General features: G+C 43.5%; 1 long non-coding RNA gene across 1 annotated transcript; it reads left to right on the forward strand.

Moving 5' to 3' along the window:
• The first annotated feature begins 10,109 nt into the window (after nt 1-10,109).
• Nucleotides 10,110-13,085, forward strand: LOC130682713 (uncharacterized). Its single transcript, XR_008996005.1, has 3 exons — nt 10,110-10,372; nt 10,681-11,338; nt 11,690-13,085. It is a non-coding gene; the product is annotated as an uncharacterized LOC130682713 (long non-coding RNA).
• Nucleotides 13,086-16,944: the final 3,859 nt, after the last annotated feature.

Consider the following 16,944-nt stretch of genomic DNA (forward strand, 5'->3'; position numbering starts at 1 on the left):
ATCCCTCGTAGATTAGAGAAAAAAAAATTCAGCCTCAAAGACTATTGTCTTCACAAGCACAAACAATGCATTGTATCAGTCTTGCCGAGCTAGCAACAATTTATGCTGAGTGAGGAGTAAAAAATGCTGATTTAATTATATCTTCTGTCAGTGTGCATTCAGAGGTTGGGGTGCTAATAAATTCATATTTTTTACAAGGCTGTTTCTTTGTAACTACTGCAAGGATCCTAAATAATTTGCTTCGTTTTAATGTGATAAATGACTGTACGGCAATTGCCATGCATGTGTACAGCCAAGAGGAAATGTGAGAGGCAGACTACTGGAGAGAGCATTTTCTTTTAATTTAGGGTAATAGTTGTGTGTCTTGTATGAAAATGCCAGTATTCCACAAATAGGCACATGAAGATTTTAGAATATGAAAATCTGTTTTTAATTCCAGGCCATGGCAGGTTTACACAGGAGGAATAAAGCCATGGTCCAGTATGGGGCCTCTGTTAGTGTGCATCTCCACTGATGTTTCTTTCTTTTATTCTCACTGACCAGCTGCCTCTCCATAGGAGCAGGGGGCGAGTAGCCACTTGGCTCCCAGGCCCTAGGCCCAGAGCCTGCTTGGACCACACGGAGTCCTCCAAAGCCTTAAACACACAGATGGATGGGTGAGTGAGTGAATCCCACATTCACACCTGGAAAATAACGCCAAGTGCCAGCTAACCCATACTGAGGTAAATTGGTGCTATGACGTATCACAGGCAAAGGATTCCAGATGAAGAATATGGTTTTTCCTAGGAATGACCATGTTTAATCATTTTTTTCCTGAGGAAACAAGATTGGAATATCTAAATTAAGTGACATGTAATGAATTAGTAGAAGTCTTCTTTTTCTTTTTTGGGTAAACATGGCATGAATATTAAATTTATTTATATATTAAAGATACGTGTGTGTGTGTGTATGTGTGTGTGTATGTGCGTGTGTGTATTCTGCGGTTTTAATAAGGAAAATGGGAGTTCCTTTGTGAACATGAGTGTCTAGATGCTGATAAAGCCATTGTGCTATGTGGCTCAATCCATATGTTTTCCCCTTAAAAGTGCACCGTGTTTTGCATGTCAGCAATCCAAGCTAGACCTGGCATTAAAGGACATGTTTAATCACCTGAGTGGAGGTATATTCCTTAGACATAAATATCTGGAATTCAAAGGCACCTGAAACACTAAGATTTTGAGCAACAGCTCATGAAGTAACCCTGTGCTTCCCTGGCCCCATAGGCAGAGCCTCTCACAGCTGGGTCCCTGTCCCACTGGCGGGAGCCAGTGTAGAGGGAAACGTGGGAAAGTCAAATCAATTTGGCAGAGTCCTCGGGGGAGGCTGAGTTTATTGCTATTTTAATATTTTCCAGTGCTTGTGCTAAGAAGGCAAGACAAATGGGGCTGCCTGTAATACCTCTCACGCTAATAGCACCATCAAATAACTCCGTTTTTAATTGTTACCTCAGGCCAGTCATCAGGTCGGCTAATGAAGAGAACCTTGTGATGGTTTCTGCCTGGGCAGCATTTATGGGAGGGTTTCGTGGGTCCTGTTCAGGCTGGACTTACCGGCCAGTTCAGCACTGGCTCCAGAGCAAGGCCAGGCCTGCGAGCAAGGCCTCTGGCAGGCAGCGTGTAGAGGGAGCTGTTGGACCGCTCCAGAGCCTGCCACAGGCCAGGGCCTCCTTGCAGTTGTGCTCAGCCATCACTATTCCAAATTACCCTGTCTACCAGAAAGTTCCCTCCTCTCTTGGGCCTCTGTCTGCATAGCTCTCAGAAGTGTAGAGTAGACAGGAACGCAGCTAAGACATACAATGATTTCTTCATCAGATGAGTCAGAGAAAGTGACGCGGCACAGAGCGGAGCGCAGCATCAGGAGCAGAGACAGCTTGGTCAGACCTCTAATAACACGGCTGTGTCGTTGCACGGAGCCCAAGTTCAGGCCAAGCTTGAATTTCTGAACCATATCCAGTAATGTCCCCTGCTGAGATTATTCAAGTAATGATATAGGAGCTAATGCAAAATATCAAATCTTTCTTTCCAATCAGTATCTCATGGAAACATTCATGGAGTTAACATTCCTCTCTTTTCTTCTCAAATTCTTAAAGACAATACATTATTTGACTGTCCAACTTCAACAGAAATTTAATGCTAATGATCAACCTTTTCTTTATTAACATCTAAGGAAACAGTGAAGAATTTAGTACTCCATCTCCTCAGGGCCGCATCTTCCCAGCCTGGGGGGTTGTGAAGCAGAGGAATCCCAGTCAGGAGGCATAGTTAGTGATATGCAGAAAGAAAATACAAGAATGTAGAGTCCACAAAAATAGCAACAATATAATCTCACGGGCCATGGACCTCTAAGTGTGATTATCTTTCCACCAGAAGGTATAGAGATTAGAAGCTAAATTTAAACCCCACACCGGAAAATCCCAAATTGGTCTGTTGCTGGTACATCTTCTGCATGGTGGGGCTCAGGCTCTAAGATTTTCTCAGTATGCTCCTCAGGAACAGTTCGGGACCTTTCTGAGGTGCACTAATTATTTTAGGTCACTAGAATTCCCACTGGGTATGTGGTGGCAGTTATTAAAATTCACTACCAGGAAGTAATGTTAAGTCTGGTCTTTAAAAAAAGATTGATGGCAATAATTACAGTGTTAAGATACTTGAAAGCAGAAAACAATTACTTTATGAGACAAAGAGGACATTTTAAACCCAGGCAGCTAATTTACAGACTCTAAGACTTTCAAAATTTTTCAACTAATATTTGAAAGTTAGATGAATTTGTTTGAAAAATTAACACAAGCTTTAACTCACAGGGATCAATTCTCCTATGCGTCCTTTTTCTTTCTGCAGGTTAGATGCAAAACACCACAGACATAAGTGAGAGGTGGGGAGATATGAAGTCATTTTTAAATTTAGAAAAAGACAAAATTCTGTCTCTTGTCCAGAATTATTTAAGTAATGCACTTTTGGGTCATTTTATGATACATTACATTCAAATCTAAAGTAACCCATGTAAGAGAACAGGAAGATTAGAAACAATATATTAGGTACTATTTTTTCCCTAAACTTCAGAAAGTTAAATGCAGAAAGTAGACTGTGTTTAGATGCTAAAGTCATCCAGTTTTCAGGGAATGGGTTGGTTCTATCCTCCATTCAAGGAAACTGTGAAGATCTGTGAAGACCATTTTTGTTATCTATTGAGAAGTAAGAGAATTATCCATACATTGCATGAGAACAGTTGCCCTTTTTGGGGTTAAATCAACTCAGCCTGAACACACTCCTGGCTATGAAACCATTCTTCATTTCTCAAAGGCTGAGGCTTAAATAGTGAATGGTTAATGATAAATACTCTTCATATTTGTTTAATCAATTTTAGTCACATTGAAGATCAGAAATAAATACAGGGCTGCCTTTAAGTCCTTAGAGATGGTGTTAATTGCATGTTTGTGATTGAAATAAAAATCATCAGCCTAATGACAGTGTAATAAACATGCTGAATCATATTCTCCCATTAGCGGTTAATATTCCATTTCCGGGTTAAATTGAAACAATAGGTAGCCTGGCGGGCTTTGTGTATCGCTCCCTTTCTGACAAGATGAACTACCAGGGACCTACTTAGCACAGTCGTTAGTGTATGCAGGGAAGGGACCAGGCGCAGAGCAGCAGGCTCTTCTGCGAGGATTTTTCGAAAAAGCCGTCTTAAAGCAACTGCCGTCAATGCAGCCCTGCTAGAGAGAAGCGGCAGTGTTTCTTCTAGACGGAGGGAAGGCGTGCACAGAGGGAATACTGTAGACGATGGCTTTACCTAATGGTGTACTTCGTTTTTAATTGCCGAATATATTTTCCAGGGAGAATGCCAAGGATGTAATTTGCCTGGCTTACATAACATTGTCAGCTTCTTATGCCCAAGGATAAATGGCACTATAGAGAAATAAGTAAGTGAAGAGGTCATTATCTTTGTTAACTTTACAGAGTGAAGTTTGTAAGATTGAATTTGGGGATTTGCTCAGTTACACAGGGGACTCTGTCTTTTCCTCAAGAGGACACAAAGGAGTATCTTGAAGATGTGAAGAAGATGGGAGAAATGGTTCTAATATCAGAGAGGACATTTTTTTCCCTTTACTCCTTTTATGTAGGAATAAAGGGGTCTGTGAAAGAGCTGGGGACTGTTCTTTCAGTGGAATGATAGGAGAGGTGACTCAAACTCGATGTCTGTGTGTAAACAGCCTCCTGAATGTGTGCAGGTTTCTTCTATACAAACTGAGACATTTATGCATCGTGTATGATTCACTTGCCTGGCTAGCAGAAATGGGGGAGGGTTTTATGGCACAGTTTCTTCCTATTCTGATTGATTTCTTTTCAAAGGAAAATGTAATAAAAGACTCATCAGAAATGTATTGCTTTGAACACAATGAGATAATGAATTCCGATTATAAGGAAGCCTAATTGAGAAGTGGCAACTATCTTGCTCTTCTGGCGTCTTCTCCAAATCAAGGCCTTCTTTAACTTCTAACGGATTTTGTGTGCGCTCTTGTGTGTGTGTGTGTGTGTGTGTGTGTGTGTGTGTGTGTGTGTGTGTGTGTGTGTGTGTTAGCCATCAGCTTAGTCATTCTTAGTTTGCAAGTAAGTAATGCTTTGACTGGTCTTCCTCACGGCAGGTGGAAGTTGTGTTGCAAAGTGCGTGGACTGAGAGAAATTTGACGTGTGGGAGACGTTATAATGAGCGCTGATGGGAGCCCCGCATTCAAAGAAAGGAAGTCACCCAGAAATTGAGATCAGGGAGAGGGAGCCAAAGAGGAGTCACTGCAGTGCACGGCCTGGGGCCCCCTCGTAGCCGCAGCCTCGCCTCTCTCCTTGTTCATCCCCACGGGGTTGCTCAGTTGGGAAGATGGGGCATGTCGGTGGGAAGGCTGTGTGCTCCGGGGTGTACCTGCTTCAGGCCAGTGTGTCCTCCCTGCACTAAAACCACGTGCCCCCTGTCGGGAAGAGCACAACAGCCCAGGCAGCAGGGCAGTGGGCAGCCTTCACCCTCAGCGCACACGGGCAGGCATTTGGCAAATTAGCTTCTCAGCCCTTTGTGAATCGCAATTTAAATGCTCATGTCCTCATTGTCTTCTCCCTAAAACTGGCAGACTTTTTAGCTTTCCGAATCACACTGTCAGCTTGCTTGCTGGGCAGATCCGAATTCCTTCGTGGGCCTAAATATCCCTCATCACTGAAAAGAGTCCTTCATCTGAATTTATTTTGGGAGGCTATCTGAGTCCCTGTTTAATGTCTCCTGTTGAAAATAAAGCTCTTCTCTAAGCAACCATTAAAACAAATGCATTTCATTCTATATTGGTATGTGTTTCCTCATTCAAGCTCTGCTGTTCATTTGAAAGTAATCATCCCTTTATTTAAAGGATTACATTCCATCAATTGGTAACTTAAAAGATTAGACCATTGAAGGAGGAAGGAAACACAGAATCCCAAGCACATGCGGGAAAACGCATTCACTCTCGTGACTTCTTACACTGTTGCCCGCCTGTGTCCCCAGCATTGCACTGTGTCAATGAACATATGCTTCTGGTAGTTAAAACAAGCTTGTGTTGTGTGACATTGGTCAGCCTGCCTAGTACCAGCACTTGAATGGTCCTGAGTGGCTGCCCCCCTTCCACTGAGCATAAAAAAGGGCAGGCTGGCTTCACCCCGTATTCAATGAGCCTCTCACGGTCCCTCCCAGCGGAGGACGCTCGGGCCCTCTTCCATTGTTCTCCTGACAAATGGTGAATGTCCTCCATTTGCAGCGTCTGACCTTGACTAATTATGCACAATTGGTGCAGCTGGCCCTTCTCTGCACCCCAGGACAGGCAAGCGGCTCCTTGCCGCCGCCGCACAACTTGAGTTTGAGAACTTCATCGCCGCGGACAATGCCCGCTCTTTGTGCGACTCGGGGTTCGGCAACGCCCTCTGTTACCATATGTTGACAAATAAATTTATATTCATACTGTGCTTTGTCCCTAAATGTTTTAACTGGCTATTTTAAAATAGGTTGGAAAAGTTTCCTGAAAGTCATCTATCCAAATAGCTCTACTAAAATGAGAAAGAAAGAAAAAAGATGAAGAGAAAATGCACAAGACATCCTTGTGGTTATTGATTGTTAGTGTTTTTCCAGTCGCATTTTGTGATTCACTGTGAATATTTGCATGAGTGATTCTTAAATAGGTATTTTTAACAGTGGGCCAGATAATCACAAATAAAGGTAACCCCTGTGGTTAATGCCATCTACAGGTTTCCCAAAAACAAAATTAAAATGACATACACTTTTTGATTTCATGTCAAAGTAAATGCAAAATATGTTTTTTCAGAGGTTAAAATGGAATAAATCCTTTAATTCTGAAAGCATATTTCTAACAAAAGGGTTATTTGAGGTGTAATTTATTGCAGCATACATTTTCTTTTACATTGTCTTCTGAGTTTCTCTCTACCTTAAGCATATTTTAGTAGTCAGTTTTTAAGCCAGGCATTTTTAGGGGAAAAACAAGCTTTAAAAAATTCCTTGCAAAAAAAAAAAAAAGCTAAGGGGAAAAGTGGTCTTTAAAAATATGAAAAATTTAGAATATTAAAAGTGGTAATACAAAAATTGTAAAATATAACAATTATATAAGAGATCTAACTAGTGTTTTAATACTACAGCTCATTGTAAAATAGCCACATGTTGTGAGATAACTGAACCGTTCGACCTTTCCATACAGGACTGACAAGAATCCCATATTGTGATCCTAATCAAGACACCATTCCAGACCACTTTCTGTGATGAAGGTTTAACTTAACACTCCTATCGAAAGCACATATGGCTATGTCTATATTTGCATATTTAAATATGCAGGTGGAGTCGTAGGTATTTATGATAGAAAATGTCTGTTCTCTGCAGCCCAGGCTGGCACACGCACCAAAGGGAGCTTTCCCAGCGGACGTGGGGCAGAAGCAATTTTAATCCTCCTGCTTTACCCTGGAAGATTGGGGAAGTAAACATTTAAAATATCAATGTAAAAAAATACGAAATTTTAAAAATGGAAATATTTTTAAAGGAATTATATCCTCAATTTCAAATGAGACCAAATTTTGGTAAAAAGTCTGGAATTCTGGAAGAAGGTGGGAACCACCCTTTCATTTCTTGTGTTTTTATGTGTTGCTGATGGTAATCAGTTTTGTATACTATAAAGCCGTGAAGCAAAATGACTGACTGTCCAGTATATTTGTGCGTGATGTGAAGGAAAAACTAATTGTCAATAACAAGAAATAAGAAAGCATGTATGGGGACAAAACACCTGACTTTGTTGAAAGAACAAACTTTTTTTTAAGACTTTTATTACCAAGTCACACAAACTTTGAAACAACAGTTGCAAATTAGATATACTAAAAATCCCTTTGAAATTTTAAAAACTCTCATATTAGTGGAAGTATTAAAATAGCTTTCTTCCAAACCAGGTCTTACTGTAGGATTTTCATTAATTTTACTGATACTATGAATCACTATGTATTTGATCAGTTCAGAGCCTTTATTTAGACTCTGTTGTTTTGTCTTTTGAAACAAGAAAAAAAATTTTCTTCTTGCCAGCAGAATTTAATTTTTTGTACCACTGCATATTAAATTGTTGCAATAATCCAATAGGTTTTAAGTGTCTTTTGGAAAGATTTTGTTTAATTTTGTTGACCATTGAGATCTTCACTTTCTGAGGGCACCATGTGCATTGATTATGTACGTGCCAGTATTCCTGTAGAAAGAATATCATGGTACTTTCGCCCTTCTTGGTAGAGGTTTGATTAAAATGCACGTCTGCCCTGATAGCATCAAAGAAATGGAATAATGCAAGTTTCCACTTAGCTGCGTGTGATTCTCTGTGTTTGTCTTCCCCAATTTAAGAGGTTTCAGTTATTTTGCAAACATCTGCAGCAGCGCTGATGCCTTCAGAGAAAGGTAGCTAATGTCTTCTTCAGAGTGAAGTGATGGCAGAGATAATTCTAAGGGCTGGTCATAGTAACACATGCTATTTTAGATCACACATCTATCATGCTGGGGGAACAAAAATCATGGAAGTTTTCTTTAAGATTCGACAGTTTCAATGGGGAATCAGTAGGAAAAAAATAGTGTACCTTTGGGTTGTGTGCCAAATTTTCAGTTTTTTCCTTAACTCAGATCAGACAGTATTTATTTTAGTGGAAAATGGGAAGCCCCCATCTCCAGTAAACTGTCACAGGAGGAAAGATTGAGCCTCCTTCAAAGAGCTCTGTGAACTGTAATTCAACACTTAGAGATTCTTAGTTTACTCAGGCCTTTGCCCACAATCTGAAACAATCTGAAGGGGAAAAATGGAGCAAACGCCTGGCTTGTGTGTCAAAACTCCTTTTTATTATCTGTCCACAACTTGAAGCCTTTTTGGAACTTGAAATAATGACCATACCCAGTTGGACACTGAACATAAAGTCACATTTTCCAAGAAATTTATAATCCAAAATGTTCGACTTTAAGTTCACCTGTCAAATGTGTTTTACACGTGATTGTTATCTTTTATGATTATCGCTTGGCATTTCCCACAGTGGATGAAATAGAGAAGAACCCAGACAGAATTGGAGCTGACCGTCGGCAGGGCTGGGGGAGTGCCCGCCAGCCTGGAGAGACCATGTGGAGAGGGGTGGCCAGAACCTCTTAGCAAGAGATTCTTAAAGATTCATTAGAAAGACTGTTCTAGTATATGACAAATTCGTAGATGTAATGACATGCATGCTAAGCCCATTTCCAGTTCAAGGGGAAGAAAAAGTACTGCTGATTTGCTTAGGTGAATGATGTGGTGAGCATTCATTTTTTAAATCTAGAACTTTCTCAGACTGGAAGGCAACATTGTCAGAGGTTGTATGTTGGTGAAACATCACATCGGGTTGCTGGCAGTTTACACACACCACGTCCGGGAGCTGGCGTGGGCAGGAGGCCGCATGCCGAGAAGACTGAATGCCCTGCACATGGGCACCCTTCTCCTGCCCAAGGTTTGGGGTCCCTGAGATGTGCCCAGCCTTCAGCTAGATCTGTCTCTGCTTCCTACCCCCAGTTCCCACTCAGGTTTCCTCCATCAGCCTCCAAACGCCTCTGAATCTTTCTTTACTTGGCTGGAGGGCAGCTCGCATTTACCTGTGTCCAGATGGTGGCCAGGCATTTGGCCCATGCTCACCATCAGCGTAAGTGTTATGCAGTGGTGAGTGAGTGCAGAAACCAAATGTGGTCAGGTGTGTTTGTTTTTCTATGCAAGTATTCAAGCCCTGGTTAATTATTATAATATAGCAAAAATACTAGCCAGAGATAGTACCTAAACAGTGCCCTATTTACAGTGCAAGTCAACAAATAAACTTCTAGCAGTGGAAAAGAATCCTTGTGGGCTGTTCCTTACATGTTTGTTAATGCAGATCTGTGGGAAGTTCTAGAGTTAAATAACTGACATGTTTTTCATAGAAAAAAATGCAACTAATGTCAGTATCATCATCCATTTTTCAGAATTGTTTGCCTGAGAACCAAATAAAAAATAAGCTATAAGCAGAAGCAAATCTTGGTCCACTCACCTGTAAAATGGAAACAATAGTGCCCTCCTCCTGGGATCATTTTGAATATTAAATATTTGATAACTGCTTAGTGTAATACATGGCACAAGGGAAGTGTTTTTTACTCAAAGCAAGAGAAAGAAAAAAAAAATGAATAAAACCTCCAAATCGCTCAAGAGTATCTCTGTCTCTCAAACCCACTGTGGATCTGGGGCTGGGGAATAAAGGGAAATGCCCCCAAGCTGCCCTTCCCCTCCAGGGGCTCCAAAGCTCACCTCTTAGAATTTGAAGCCCAGAATGTTCTGGAAAGTCAGGTCGGCAGCTTGGCAAACAGTGGATACAGACTCGCCCCGCACCCCCAAGTGTCCTCCCTTCCCCTCTCCACACGCTGGCAGCACCCACTTCCCGAATTCCAGTCTCCTCACCTGGCTCCACTATTTGGGAAACTAAATTGTCCTTGAGCCAATAAAGTAAGTGTCAGATAAACTCTGCCCATCATTCAAGGCACAGCCAGCCAGCTCGTCACCTCCGGAGACAGTCCTCATCCCTCGGGAAAGGCAGGCTGTCCTTCTGCTCTGGCACGCTGCTCGCAGCCTCGGCTGCTGGCATTCCTTAAGCCACATAAAGTTAAAGACTCGTTGTCCTGGGACACACACCCCTGCATCAGCAGAGCACAGGCTGTTACAAATGCAGATGTTTTCCTCTGCATGTCCCGGAAGGCACAGTTCAACAGTTTCCTTTCACTGAAACTGATTAACAACAACTAAATCAACCAGGTAGGAAATAACTGGGCTTACAAGTCCCGTATCTTTCCTCTTAGAAACTTTTCCTCATCTGTGGAAGCTAGCGTGAGTTAATCAACCTTTATCTTTATTTACAAAAGTATCTTTATTTATTTCTGTAAAAATAGTCACTGTTTTTTTTTTCCCCCAAATACAAATAGCTGTTAAGCTTCCTCCCAGACAAGATTTCTGAGAAATGGGTTTGGAGGAATGTCACCAGACGGCGCAGTCTAAGGAACAAAGGTTACGCTTAAAAATGCTGCCTGCTTTCTTCAGTGGCCCCCTTCTTTGCCTCGTTTCAGGTTTTCAGGGCCCAGCAACCTACCTGGGCCATTCCACAATGGCCAGGGGAGATCCCTGCCCAAGGTGAGAGGTAGCCTTTTGGGGTTGCAGGGATTTTCCCGCTGTCCAATATTGTTAGAAAGAGCCCAGGAGCATTTAAATAACCTGTTGTCAGGCACCCAGGATGCCAAGATTAGGGAATGCACAAGCCCCCTGATGGCACCCACCTCCTGTGGCTCCTCCAGGTGTCTGCCTAAGTATTCGGCATGTGACCTTCTGCCAGAATGTAACTTCGTCACTGTCTCAGAGTCATGTGATCACAACTCCCCATGCTCCCAAATTCTCCCAATTAGAAGTCATTGTAAGCCAAAATCATCTCTGGAAGTGCTTCTCTGGGGTGTGTCTTGTCTTCTGGAGCTAAAACTCTCTTGATGGGGAGAGATTTGACCCAGGGCCTTAAGGGCAGCCACAGGCATGGAGAGGGAAGATCCCAGGGCTGAGAAGGTTTCCTGAAAAGCAGGATATGGCACCACAGAGAAGCACCACTGAGGCTGGCATCCGGCCCCACAACCTCCTGTAGCCAAATATCCTGGTGCTGCGGGACCCCCAGCAGAGCAGTACTCAACACGGCGTTGTGAGCGCAAAGTGGGCCACGTTAGAGATGTGCTGGTTTTTCTAGTAAGTTTATATATTTACTCATTTATTATCTTCACCACTTAACATTTCTCTTGTCTAGAACCTAAGTGTCCCAGGGCAGAGATTTTTCCTTGTGTTCACTGAAGGATCACTGGGGCTTGTAACCTGGCACACAGTGGGCCTTCCATAAGAACTCATCAGATGACAGAGAATTTTGCCAGATTTAAGCCCTTGGATTTGTCTGCACTATCAACACAAAGACTGCAAGTCAGGCAAGTAATAGTTGTGTCCCAAAGAGTATGTAAAACACAAGGTCCTTCCCCAATTGAGGGCAAAGGGTGGTGGCTTTGCCCTTTCAGAATATAATTTTTTTTTCAATCTTGTGATTTTCAGGTGGAAGAAAGCTGAAGTCATCTTAGCCCAACCTGGACATGGGTGATGGTTTGCACGCTCACCTGCGCCCTGGGATAAAGTGGGATAGCTCCCATGGCTCCCTTCTGGGGTCTCCCCTTCCTGTCCCATGAGCACATGGTGGAACAGCGTGCTGGCACTGGCAGGCTGACAGAGGACAAGGAAGGGACCTGGACCTGGCCGGTCAGGACAATGCTGGGGAAGCCCCAAGCACCCATGCAGATGCCTCAACCCTGGCCTGAGTTGGTGTGATTTGTCAGCATCCCCCTCACTAGGGGATGGAGGGCAGGGAGACGAGGGTCGGTATGTCACAATTAAAGCTCACCTAAATAAATAAAGAGTTGGTGTTTGTGACGGTTTCTAACAGACAACTGTTCCCCTTTAAATTAGCGAGTCTCATTTAAAGGTTGCCCAGCACTTTCCACATTTAGTTCCAATCTAGTGCATGGAATACAAAGTTCCCACTTGAATTTCATTTCCCGGTTCTTTCTGCACAGACGCCTCTTTGGGTGCCCCTCTTATGCAAGTAAATATGACATCTGGTGAAGGAAACCTGCAAAGGACAGAGGCCGGGTATTAAGGACTTGATTTGCATGAATGCAGCCATCATTCTTTGTTCTCATCTAGTATGTTGATAGGATATACCTCTCAAAAATTTTGTTTTGACAGAAACATCTTAGTGCATGTGAGGAAGCATTGCATAACTTTGCAAAGTGGAATCCTATTACTGCCAGGTGACCATTTCCCAGATCACAGCCTGAATTAGCTGGCTGGTACATCCTGTACATTGGGGCATGTTTACAAATTAAAGCTGGATTCAGAGAGGTGTGACCACTCTGTATCTAGAAAATTAATCCTGGCTCCTGGAAGCCTCACAAGCAGAAAATGACACACAAGGGTTAATGCAATTTCCATCCCAGCGAGTTTTGCTTGCCATTATTTTCTTTTTCTCTTCTCCCTTTTAACTGATTCGCAGCATAAAATCTTCCTGGACACCTAATTATCAAGCCAGCTCACAGTCACAGCTGTCTGCTTGGAGAACCCATTAGATGTAGCAGTTGAAGCCTCCATAATTCCCCAAACTTCCCGGTTGTGAATATTAAGAAAAGATTTTTACATGTCATATGCAATTCGAAGGTGGTGTGAATGGCCTCGGAGATGACGAGGCCTGAATGCTTGTCCATCACGCCATTCACTGGTTACAGGTGGTCTCATTTTCCACTCTCAGATATCAGCTGGCTATGACAGCAGGCACTTAATTTGCATGTTCGACAGACAACAAACGGCCCCGTGCATGTCAAAATAGGTGGTGATGCGTGACAGTTTCTACACAATGCTGTCTCCTCTTTGCATGACCTTTGACCTCTCTGCATGTCTTTTTTCCACCATCAGGAAAAAAAATATATATATATATATATATATATATATACTTCTGTGCTTTGGAAGAAATTTGATACCAAATTGATTATTTTCCTTTCTTCTTCCTCTTCCTCCTCCTCCTCTTTCTTCCCCTCTTTTTAAAGGGTGCCATGCATCAGGATTTTCATCTCAACTGCTACAAAACTCTGCCAGAAGAACCTCATAAAATTTAAAAATACGGAGGCTGAGCAGACAGGAAGCTGTCGTGTTGAAACCCATTGTAGTTAAATTGCTTGGAACTTTTTAATAAATGTAACCTTTAAGAGAGAACTCTAATCAGGTTAATTTTTATTTAAGAAGATCATAAAATTAGAATCTTTAAGGCTTTTCTTTAACTTGTGTTAATTAGATTTCTGTCCTTGAAACACTTTTAATATTAATATTTCACCACAGTTTAAAATTGCTTCCTTTAATAGCAGGTATGGCCAGCCTGCATTAAATCTAACACCCAGTTGTTCTAATTCCCCGTAATAAGTGTGGCGAGCCCCTGCCCTGCCCTTTGCTGTCCCCACAACCCTGCTAATAAGGACACGGCTCACAGTCATGCTCGAAGGGTTAAAAGAGTGTGAACTGGAAAGTGCCCGGCGCTGCTGACATCACCAAGGCCCTGGACCTTTGCTTTTGGGGACCCTTGGCAACCTGTGCAGCACTCAGATTTCAGCCCTGTGAGGGGCCTTGGGGCTGGCTGGGCTCAGGGGCTCCACACACCCCTTGTTTCACCAGAGAGGAGCCTCATTCGCTCCCCAATCCTATTCTGGTGCTGGGTCTTGTTCTAATTAAGAATTAAAGCCTGACAGCAGATAATCGCGCTTCCCGGGTGTTACAAGATTTGAGCGGCAGCTGTGAACCCCACATCCGGGGGGCGATTACCCCATGATCACCACACCTGGGGTCGGCCTCCTGGGGGCTCAAGAAGGCGCACCAAGTGCCATGGCTGGGCATCCAAGGGCTGGACCTGAGATGATGCCGGTGCCTCTCTGCACGGGACCAGCACATACACGGGCCACCAGGCCCCGGATGAGGGGAAGTCGGCTGGGGGTGACCCTCCACCTCCCCTGGCCAGGCCCTGTGCCATGCAGAGGAAGGAGGGAGCCCAGGAGAACTGGGGGCTGCACCGGCCAGGCATGCCACTGGTAGAGGCCGGGACCTGCCCCCTGCGGCTGCTCTGGGGCCTGCTTGCCCAGGCCTATGGATGCCAGGCGGGGAGGCTGCAGGGAAAGTTCAAAAAAAGTTAAAATCACACTATTTCTAAGAGATGGTGGCCAGTCTTGTTTGCACATAGTAGGTGGGCAGTTTTCCCTGTTGGCTTCTGCTCAGCAAGGTGACCCAAACAAGCAAGGGTGGGCCCCAGTCACAGGTCCCTGGATTCCAGGTCACCCCGACTCGGCAGCAGCCCCCCTCTGGGGCTTGTGTGTGTAGAGGCACAGATCACTTAAGAGCCCAGCACTAAATCTGGAAAACCCGGGCTGTGGCAGGTTTCTGCAGAGTGCTTGGGCCTCAGGACGGGAGTGTGGGAAGCCTCACCTTTACACATGTGCAAGGTGGGCATCAGGATCAACTTCTGTGTGCTGTCCATTGGGCCGTTAGGCAGCCCTGGGGACAGGTGAGGGCAGCTACCCTACATGTTGTGAGCATGGGGACGTGGATACAGCCCGGGCTGTGGTGCTGGACAGCCTCTGTTCAGATTCCAGCTGCTTCCAGCCGTGGGATGTCAGGCGAGCATCTTACATCCTACATGCCTTGGTTTCCTTACCTAAAAAGGGAAAATAATATGTGCTTTCCATATGGGCTTGTCACAGAAGTAAGTGGTTAAATCTTCAGAAAGTGTAGTGGGTCCTTCAAAATCTGTGTCCACCAAGAACTACAGAATGTGACCTTCTTTACAAACAGGGTCTTTGCAGATGTGAGGAAAGGCCTCCAGATGGCAGTATCTTGGCTTTAGGGTTACCAGTTCCTTTTAAAAAGAGAAAGACTACCAAGAGAGACCCAGAGAAGGCGGTGTGAGGACGGAGGCAGAGACTGGAGCCGCGGTCCACACGCCAAGGGGTGCAGGGCTGCAGGCAGCACCAGAGCAGAGGCTTGGGAAGATGCTCCCTCTGAGGAATGCACCCTGACAGCAACTTGGTTTGGAACTTGTGGCCTCTTGACCTGTGAGAGAGTAAATCACCGATATTTTAAGCCACCCAGCATGTGATGATTTGCCAGAGCAGCCGTTAGAAATTAATCCTATTCTAGAAAGGATTAGGTGCTGAGTGGCACCTAATAAGGGCTTTACAGCTGTTTGTTACATAAAGATTAATAGTACTTATTAAGGGACCAGATACCTGCATAATTTTGAGCAACTCTTCAATCTGGAGACTAATATGTATAAATTGTTTAGCTGGCAACTGGCATAGATGAAGAACCTAAAACATAGGAATATTGTTTCTAATACTGACTCCAGCGGCAGTCCTGTTGTTGAGAGGCATCGACACATCACTAATTATAAGGCAACGTGACGATGCCCTGGGTGTGATGCTTCAAAACAGGCCGAAATCAGGGACACATCTCAAAGGGAAGTGGCTCCCGAGCAGAGCAGTAACAAGGGTTAAAGAGTTGTTAAGGGCCAGTGGGGGCGGCAGCCAGGGGCAGGCTGCTAGCACGCAAGGCACACATGTGTCTGCCAGACGGGAGTTCACCGGGAATAAACACCCTCATCATGTTGGAGCCTCCAGGACGGCCTTTCAAACTGCATCAGCCCCCAACCCCGGTGCCAGAGTTGAGCACAGCCCCAGATTTAGCTTTCATTATTCCCATGTGTTTCTTTTGGTATTTATCAACTATAACCTTTACCTTGAAACAGCATATATTTTGTTTTCCATTTATTTAAATGGCATCATCAATACCTGGTGGGGGCATCCGTGTTCATGAGATTCCTCTGTGTGGGATTTGTTGCCCTGTTTTGTCGGTGTTAATACTGCACTAGAATGTGCGCTATACCTGGATTAATTGATTGATTCTCCTGCCTAGGTTACTTAGGTTGATTCAAAGTTGTTCTTTTTACACATTTTTCTGCTACGACTACACGTTCCCAGGTCTGCAAGTGAAGCGTGAGACAGAGGGTCTAGAAGAAGGCAGGGGAAGGCTGGAGCAGAGACCGTGTGCGTGTTCTGCTTCCTGGATACGGAGCCCCTGCTCTGCAAAGCAGCTGCACCTGTTTGTTTCCACTTTCACCAGGATTTGTCAGTGTTCATCTTGACAAACATGCATATTTTCACAATTTATACATTTTGCCAGTGGGGCGGGTAGGAAAGAAAATTCCCTGGTGGTTCTAACTTGTGTCCCTTGATGACTAAATTAATAGAGCTTCTGGTCACTTGTTTTTCAACCGTTACACTTGTGGACACTTTCAGCTTGTATCATTTATTCATAGTTTACTTTGCCGTTTAGCTTGTTCTTATTGATTTGTAGGTTTTTCTACATTCTGAAGACTGCTCCTCTGTTGGAAACATCTCTCAGGACCTTTTTCTTATTTTGATTGTGACTTTTGCTGAACAAAATTTAAAAATGAAATAGAAGTTACTAATCTTTGCATTTATAGTTCAATCCTTTCATTTTATTAAAAAAAGGTCTTCACTGTTTTTTTATAATGTTTTAAAATTTGCTTTTCACATTTATGTCTTTACTCTTTTGTTTATAAGAAATTTTTTTGTTTATAAGAAGTAGAATTCTTTTAAAAAAACTAGTCATGTCAGTTTTTTTCATTGAAATCCCCTTTCCCATGCAGCTCTCTGCTACTTCTATCATCTATGAATTTTGCGTGTATGTGTAAACCACTG

This window comes from Manis pentadactyla, chromosome 2 (assembly GCF_030020395.1).
Source record: "Manis pentadactyla isolate mManPen7 chromosome 2, mManPen7.hap1, whole genome shotgun sequence".
Lineage (NCBI taxonomy): Eukaryota > Metazoa > Chordata > Mammalia > Pholidota > Manidae > Manis > Manis pentadactyla.